General features: G+C 37.7%; 1 pseudogene; it reads right to left on the bottom strand.

Annotated features, from left to right (window-relative positions):
• Positions 1–759: 759 nt before the first annotated feature.
• Positions 760–8968, bottom strand: LOC102486189 (calcyclin-binding protein pseudogene; annotated as a pseudogene).
• Between the last annotated feature and the right edge of the window lie 612 nt (positions 8969–9580).

Here is a 9580-nt window from a genome sequence, read left to right as displayed (position 1 = left end):
TTTAAATACTCAGGATCATTTGTAACTGAATTACTGGCACATGGCAATGCATTGCAGCTGGTAGTAAGAAATCAACTCCCTCCGGGACCAGCAGTTAGTGTAATGGCTACGTTGCTGGACTCCCATGTAGTCGACTGCAGTTCGAGTCCTGGATCCGGTGGCTTAAAACTCACACCAGGCGTGTGTGTGTGTGTGTGTGTGCCCAAGATCCCTAGAGGAGAATGGAAGAGAAGCAATTGCGGTGTGGCTATCCCCCCTGGTGGGGGGGTGATTTCTCGTTTTCCGTCTGTCTCTCTCTGACTTTCTGGTGAGCACATCCGTCCTATAGCAAAAACCTCTCAAAGAAAAAAAAAAAAAGAAAGTAAAGAAAGGAAGAAATCAACTTCCAAGTACAAACTTATATTCTATGCAACAATTCAAGTTTTACACTCTCTTGTTCTTACACTAGAATTGATGTCACTAACTTAAAGGTAAACACATATTTTTGTTTTCTAACTCTTAGCAGAACAAAAATACATAGCATTTTCATTATTTCAAATAATGCAATAATAATCCTTTCTTGAACTAAATGGTTAGAGTGTTAATGAAACCATCTTTGGAGGAAGTGTTTAGTAATTATACTTTATTTAAATAAATTTTCCAGTAGGACACGGAGAATTCACTGTCTTTATGTAGAAGACTGTGTAAGTAGTTATCTGTCAATTTCTATGTGTTGCTCACCGGCATTCCCTTATTAAAAACATCAGAATTTGCACAGTTCTTGAAAGGACTTTAAGTCTCAAAATTCTGGTTCTCCTTTGGCTTGCTTCTCTCTTGATTCCACCCAGGCTTTATTAATGGTTCGCTTCATATCATCATCTCCACCTCCATAAATTTTCTTTAGAACATTCATCAGTCCCTCACTAGGATCTGTTTCAGTGTCGTATGAAGGCTTTTCTTTCTCTTTGCACTCTTTTTCAACCTGGGTCAGGTAGTCCCATCGTGTGTTTTCTGTTTTCTTTCTACATAATATGAGAATTGTATCGGTCTTAACTTTTTTGAACTGCCTTCAACAGAGATGGGTTTCAAAAGATTGTTCACAATTATGGAGTAACTCTTGCCATTTAGGTTCTTGACCAAAAGATCAAATGACCTCTCTGTGAAATGCACCTGCATGTTCTCAGTAGGAGCTCGATGAACTCCAGTTAAGGTCATGTCGATTTTCACCTTACCTGCCTGATCCCATCCATAATGCCTGATTTTCACTGTATGTCCTGTTGTAACAGGAGCAACCGCAGCAGCTGACTTTTCATTGTCAAGAAGTTCTGGTGTTTTCTGTGATTTCTGATGCACCTTGTTCTTGATTTCTGTCTCAACCTTGGATTTTTCAGCTGTAAGGGCATTATGTACTCTTTTCCTAGCGGCCTTTTCCAGTAATACCTTTACTTCACTAAATCTTTCTGTAGCTTTTCCAGAGAGAATCCCTGGTCTCCCAGAGCACCAACCTCCTGAGCTGCAGCCGTACAGGAGAGGGGACCCCACACAGAGCACTCTCACTCCAGTGCAGGGCTGCAGCCTGGGTACACACCCGGCCCTATAGCAAACGTAAAAAAAGTAAATTAAATTAAATAAAAATAATCTACTTCCTATAGGTTTTTCTCCTATGTTATCTTCTAAAAGTTTTAAAGTTTTTAGTTACTTGTTTATATCTATGATGATGTTTTTTGCTAGCTTTTCTTTGTGGTGTGAGTTATAGTTAGACTGCCTGTTTTTTTTTTTTTTTTCCTTCTAATACACATTTTTTTTTCCTATTCTCCACAGAACACGCTAACGTTTGTTGAAAATAAATTGACCATATACAAATAGATCTATTTCAATTGCATGGATCATATGTACATTATTTAATGCAGAGGTCAAGAAATGGGCCTATTGCCTCTTTTTATAAATTAAGAATGCTTTTTACATTTTTAATTCGCAAAGAAAAAATGATGACACCCGACAATTTATAAAATTCAAATACTGTTTTTTATCAAGTTTTATTGGAATACTTCCATGCTCATTTGTTTGTGTATTGTTTTGGTCACTTTCACACTAAAACGATCAAACTGAGCCTCTGTGACGGAGAGCCCACAGCCCACGAAGCGATAGTATTTGCTCTCTAGTATAAATAAAAAGTTGGTCAGCCCTTGCTTTAACCACTACCACATACTCTTGAGTGCTCTAGCTTCATAGTAGGTTTTTCAATGAGTTAGTCTGAGACCTCCAACTTTATTCTGTATCAGAATTGTCTGACTGATATTTATTTTCCATATAATTTTTTAATTAATTAGTAAATTAAAAATGATCTGTGGGACTTTAATTTCGTATCGTGTTGAATCTGAAGATAAACTCGCGTAGCTTTGCTATCTGAGTAACACTGAGTGTTCCAAACCATGATCGTGGTCTGTTCCTCTCGTAACTTAGATTTGCTTTGGTCACTTTCATCCACATTTGTACTTATTAGTATAAAACTCTTTCAAATATTTTGATAAATTTTTACCTAATCATCACAAATGCTTTGATGTTCTTTGCAATAGTATTGTTTGATTAATTTCCACTTGCTCTTTGCTGGTATACAGAAATATCATTGATTTTTCTATATTGGTCTTGTATTTTATGACTTTGCTGAAATCATTTATTATATCCAAGAGCTCTTTGTAGATTCTTTGGGATTTTCTACATGGACATTCACTTTATCTACAAAGAGAAATAAGTTAGTTTATTTCTTTGCAATTGGTGTGGCATTTATTTTCTTTTCTTCATCTATTACATTTGAAAGGAAAACCAGTAGGATGTCGAATAGGAGCTAAGGAAGCAAACATCTTTGCTTCCTTTCAATTTTAAGGAAAAAGCAGTAAGTGTTTCACTGTTCAGAATGATGTGGGCCAGTTCCGGGCATGATGGTTAAAGAAGTTGGACCCCACATGGCTTACTGCACAGTTCCACTCCCGGCCTAAGAAAGTGCCAAGCCCAGGTGTATGTGTGTCCCCTAGGGAAGGATGGGGAGATGGAGGAGGAGGGATCACTGCATGGCCACTCCCCGTGGAGAGTGCTCTCTCCTCTCCCTCCCTCACTGCTGCGCTATCTCTCTTTGATGGGTTCACACGCTATTTAGCAAAAAATTAAAGGTTCAATGTTAGTGGAGGATTTTTGTAGGTGCTCTTTATAACACTGAAAAGGATTGCATTTATATCCAGTGTGATGGAAGTTTTTAACATAAATACATATATAACTTTACAGATTTTAAAATTATTTTGCCAGAAGGCACCTATGTTTACCAGCGAGACGGATAAAGAGAGAGAGAAAGTAAGAAAGCATTTCCCATAGGGAATGATCATGTCAGCCAGCCTCCTCAACCATCACGCCATGGGCTGGCCCACAAAGATTTTTTTTTAAATTTACTTATTTGTTATCTTTTTTTTATTTATTTTTGCCTCAGGGTTTGAGAAAGAGATTGAGAGAGAGCTAGCTCTCGCCAATAGGCCTGGTCATGCCACAATCCCTTTTCCTCTACCTCTCCATACCATCATGAGCCTGGTCATGCCTGTGCTCCTGGGGTGTTTCTCAAGCCATCAGGGCTATGACTGGAACCCTGGCCAGCACCTGGGACCTGACTTCCTCTGTGAAGCACGTAACTGCTGCAGTATGGAGCTTGACTCTATGTTATGAAAAGTTTTGTCTTCGTTTCCTAAGATAATCACACTGTTTTTCTTATTTAGTCTATAAATGTTTTCCTAAGATAATCACACTGTTTTTCTTATTTTTTCTATTAATGTGAGAAATTACATTGATTGCATGTCTGGGTAAAACTACCTTGGTTGTAATAGTCTATTCTTATGTACTATATATTTTACATTGCTGAATTTGATTTCATAACATTTTGTTGAACATTTTTACACCTGTATTATGAGTGATAATGATCTGTATTAGGATTCTCTAGAGAAATAGACTATTTTGATTTAGGATGTCTTTTATTAAAAGGTTTGTTTATTTTTGCCTGAAAGAGAGTAAGGTAGAGGGAGATAGCAATAAAGCAGAGTGACAGAGAGACAGGTGTCCTCAACAGGGTCTGCACACTGTGACCCACCCTGTCCTCCCAGCAGTTGGGCCATGACCCAGGATCTCCTCATGTGACCTCAACATAGTGCAGCATTGTGTTGCCAACTCACTGTGGCCAGCCTAATTTAGGAATTTTAAAATGCAGAGAATCCCTTAAGTGACTCAAAGAGAGGCAAGGTGGAAATTAGGTTTATCATTTGTATGTCCTAGGGACACATGGTACACCAGAGGCCACCCAGTGATCAGGAAACACAGACAGAGAGGGAGAAAGAGAGAGACACTAATTTGTGGTGTGAACTCTTTACTGGGCTCCAGGGCAATACCCAACCAGGTTTCCCATGGGCAGTTGTAGCTGATGAGTTTGATGTCATCAGTCACAGGTTCCAGGAAGTCACGCCGTGATGGAGAGGCAGTTACTGCAGTGTATCTGAGAAGGGAGACACCCATGCAGGGTTTAGGGGTCAGCAGAGCTATTCAAGCAGGTTGTACCTAGTTGTGCGTAGGGAAGTGGTCACCAGACGGCAGAGGTAGAAGGTGACTGTCTGGATTGATAACACTGAGGAGCCGGTGGGAGAAGTTGAATTAAAAATTGTATCAAGGGTAGCTAAATTCTGCTACTAGTATAGAAAGTTAAACTTACTTCCAAAATATGTAGATGTGAGGCAACATAAAATTATATAAATTTTCTATGAGAATCAATAGGATATACGTATATATAGAGAGATATAAAGATATTTATTATGAAAATTGGCTTATGTTGGCTGAAAGAACTCTCACAATATGCTCTCTGCAAGCTGGAGAACCAGAAAATCCTAGTTTCTGTAATTCGGTCCAATGCTGAGGATCGAGAACCCTTGAGAAGGGAAAGAACTGCCATAAGGCTGAAGCGTGAAGGAGGGAAAGCACTGCCATAAGTCTGAAGCCTGAAGGCCAGAGAACTGGGAGCTCTGATGTCATAAAATGGTGGGTATTTCAGCTCAAGAAAAAAGCAAATTCAACCTTCTCCTACTTCTTTGTTCTATTTGGGCCCCCAAAAGATTGGATGTGCCCATACATTGGTGAGAGCAGATCTTCTTTACTCAGTCTACTGATGCAAACCTAATCTCCTCCAGAAATAACCTCACAGATACCTTAAAAATAATGCTTTCTCAGCTCTCTGAGCATTTCTTAGAAGTTAACACATACATTTATCACTTTCCTGGGTTTTTTTGTCTCAAATTTATTTATTTATTTATTTTTTGAGTAATGTTGACCTTATCGATTGAGTTGGAAATTGTTAACTTTTCTTTCTTTTCTTTTTTTTCTTGAGAGAGTTGCAGTAGTAGTATTTATTCCTTAAACATTTGATAGAGTTTCCACTGAAGCCATCTGGAAAATAGGAATTAAAAAATTAAAAGAAATGTAAGTCTACTTGCTATGGAGCTCAAATAAAAATAACTTCAGAATTGGAAATTCTATATAGTGCATACATACTTCAGAACATTTTGCTATACACAGTATGACAATATGCAATTTTTACTTGTTAATTAAAAGGATAAAATTAATTAATAAAATCCAGACAATAAAGAGAAAATTCTCATCTGGACTGGCTGACAAAAGTGTTTTGTCCAGTCCTGAAATCACTGCCATGGTCAGTAAATCTACCAATTGTCTTAGGCACAGAAAACCTAGTTCTCTTTTCAATTAAGTCTCAATTGGAAGACTAATACTGACATAAGAAATTTCTCTTGATGAAAAATAATAGTTTCCAGAGAGTATGTGGATACTGAATGGTATAAACAGAAGATCTTGTAACTTCTCAACTTGGTTTTCCCTCCAAACACCAGAACTTGGGGCCAATGTGTAGAAGTCATAAGGAGTTAGGAAGGTCTATTCTTGTAAGTAGAGGATAATTCTGATAGCCGATTGTTCCAAGGATGAATTTGATTCATTTAAAAAGCAGCAAGCTCTTCATCTCTAGCAGCACTGATATAAAAGATTAATGATTGCCGTCAGAGATTTAGTGGATTAAATCAGAGGGAAAATATTTTCATATCCACCGGATTCCATTACAAACCATAATATCTATAATTCTGTATTTCAAAGATACCCCAATTCAATATAAGATCTCTCTGTAATGGAATTGTTCAGTCAGGAATTTCTGTAGATACACAGGCACAAGATAATTTTACATGAAGTTAAGTGGAGAATGATGGAACCAGAATGAAATTCATTCTGGGTCTGGGGAGAGGTACATGTTTCTCTAAGTAGAAATAAACGAGGGCACAGGGAAGGAGCATTAAATATGTATTGATAAAATCACCAAAAAAATGCCCAGCACTTAACCAATGCCTTACACTTCATAGATACTAAAAATAAATGTAAGCAACATAAATAAATAAATAAATAAGTGGTGGAATTAACATGTGTTTCGGGATAATAAATCAAACCAGTTTGGCTGGTTGTGAAAACATTGCACAGAAGCCAAATTATTTGGAGAAAAAATAATAAATTGATAATTTATGAAAATGATAAAATAATAAATTGATAATGAATTGGATATGTATTGATTTATTTGGATGGCATGCAAAGCGAACTCTTCAAATGTTTAGAAGGACAAAGGTATTGATTTATTTGGATGGCATGCAAAGTGAACTCTTCAAATGTTTAGAAGGACAAAGGGAGGAAGATTCATGGGAACGGTATTGCAGAGGGACTAATTTGACCTCCTTCTGTGCCCGAGTGTCTTAACAGCAATGGCCGAGCACTATTCTGTGTTCATAGCGTTCAAGCTACTGACAAATCTCTTCCCTCTGAAACAAGATCCAAGGCATTTTAAAATAAGAAGTATGATTTTATTCTATTGATCAAAACTGCACGTAGTCTAGAATCCATATTTGCTTTGACTTTCCATTTTCCTTTTCTGTTCTCCAAACCAAGATTTTTGTTTCTGTGTTAGCTGTTACCTCCCTGGAGACTAAATGATGTGAAAAATTTCATGGGGATGTAGTATCTAGGCCTTCGATGTCTTTATTAACATGAAACATTATTATTTCATAGTCTAGCAAATTTGAGGGGGCCTTCAAAAAGTTCAAAAAAATGTGCTTTACAAAACAACTATACATGGTTTTTAAATGTTCTTACACCCAAATAAATTTGTACTTTAATTCAGTTTTTTCATATACCATAGTAGTCTCTTGAGTCAGATACTTTTATCTTTTAGTTACAGATACTTATTTTTTTTTCTTTTAAAAGTCCACACATGTAATTATTTTCATGTAAATACTTTGACTAAGAATCTCTGTTTATATAACTTTGCATGAGTTATATACAAAGTTTAATTATTTCATAATCTCTCTGTGGATTTTCAATGAGATATTTAATTAATGATTTATTTTAGTTTTTGCTATAGGTCAGGTGGACTCACCTGAGAGAGATGGCGGAGAGAGAGACAGAGAGGGAAAGTAAGAAATCACTTCCGGGGCAGGGGGAGGATGAACATGCCCAAATTCTTTCTCCTCCATTCTCCTTTTAAAATTTTGGGTATACACACATGCACATTTGTCTGGTATGATTTTCAAGTCAGAACAGAGAGAGAAATGGAGGCACAGAAAGAGAGAAAAGGAGAGAGAAACAGAAAGCTCCCAGCGATGGGGTCTGGTCATGCCACACTCCAGCATTTTCCATCCCATCAGAATTCTGGGCATGCAGGCAGATGTGCCCAGTGTATTTTCTAAGTCTCCAGGGCTGGGATTCGAACTGTGATTGGCCTTGTGGGAGCTAGCTCTCTTAACTATGAGGTCACAGGCTTATCATTTCTCTTTTCAAATCTTTTTCCCTCAAATTACATCTGTAATAAACTGTTTTTTTAACTTTTGATTTATGATTTCTTTCATAGCTTATTATTTTCTCAATTTATTATAGTTTGCAGTTTTTTGTTTTTTGTTTCATATACGTACATGGCTTATGGCAGAAGTTCATTGTATAGACTTTTGTGTTCTTTATACTATTTTTTCTTACACGTATTTTATATAGAATTCTATTCTGTTCCTCTTTTTTCCATGAACTGAGTTTTCTTCTAACTTCTTATCCTTACTACTTTTAGAAGAAAGGTGGTAGAGTAGGATAGTTTTTAAGGTTCACTATTCTAGAGCTTCCTCTTTTGTTATTATTATTGTTTTTGTTTTGTTATGAAAATGGATTTAACCCTTTTGATAATTACTTGTAACTTTTTAAAATATTCTCTGTTCTTTGTCACTATTTTGCCTGTTCTGTAGTCATTTCTTAGTATGTACTTTGCACTAGAACAAAGTTTCCGTTTGTGTAAGAGAGTTCATAGGTCTCAGGCTATCCTAGCACCTCACTGTGATTCTCACATTCACGCTTAAGTTAGAATCCACTCCCAGTTTGGGTTTCCATTCTCACACTCCCATGAGTACCTTTGGGGACTCACGAAGTAATGTCTAATGCCCTCAGAAACGGAAGATTTATTCTCCCAGCTGCTGGGGGTCTGGCCATTATGCTCATGCACTGTTAGCCTCACTGTGGAGACTGCCACATCCCCCAGTTGTACAGCCATAGGACTAGTCCATCCTTGCCCTGTTAGTGTGGAAGTAGAACGATAACTAGACAGCCTTGCCCAGTCTTGGGCCCTCTCTGAAAATACACTCCAGCTTCCAAACTCCCACGAAGATCTGGGCAGCATCTTCACAGATGAATCACTGCTCAGCTCTCCCTGCCCAGTGCTCTTCTGCTTACACCCTTCCTTGAGTGCTGATCCTGAGAACCCTGCATGACACACGTCGACTATGTAAATATCTACCTCACCATCTTCTCTATGATGAATGCAAATGTTAATGGTACCTGGGGAAGTTTTATAGCACTCCTGCTTTTGTGTCTTCAGATGCTCCATTTTATTCCCTCTGCTTTTTAAAAATTATTTTTGAATTTATTTACTTTTAATTGACAAATATAAATTGTGCATATTTGTGAGCTACAATGTGGTGTTTTGATAGATGTATACATTATGGAAAGAGTTGATCAAACTCACTGAGAGACCCGTCACTGAGCTGCATGATGAATGCATAGTATTATGGAGCTGCAGTGGTAAAGGGCAATGCTCTGTGAGGCTGACCTTCATGGGAAGATTCCAGCTGCATGTGAGACCTCCCTGGGTGCACAGGGTACACACTGGCCCAAGGTCCAGGACTGTGGCCAGGAGTGGCTCAGGGCCTCAAGACCATGTTGGGGATGCTGTCTCTCTGTCTCCTTGTCTCTCTCAGTCATGGGAGAAATAATCAAAACAAAGAAGAATGTATTCTATCTGCTGCTGAAATAGTTTTAAGATTTTTCCTCCCTCTAATGTGCAGATGCTGCTATCACGTGAATCACAGTTTTTGGTGATTTGTTTCCCCCTTGCTTATATTTGGGGAGGTGGTTCTGGAGATACTTAATTACCTCATTTTACTGTAGGAATTGTCCATCATGCTTTGTTTTGGTAGCCTAGTTGCTCTCTTTATTTATT

Source organism: Tupaia chinensis, unplaced genomic scaffold (assembly GCF_000334495.1).
Source record: "Tupaia chinensis unplaced genomic scaffold, TupChi_1.0 Scaffold145561_1, whole genome shotgun sequence".
NCBI lineage: Eukaryota > Metazoa > Chordata > Mammalia > Scandentia > Tupaiidae > Tupaia > Tupaia belangeri.
Note: the sequence above shows the minus strand (reverse complement) of the source record. Positions and strands in the feature narration are given on the sequence as shown.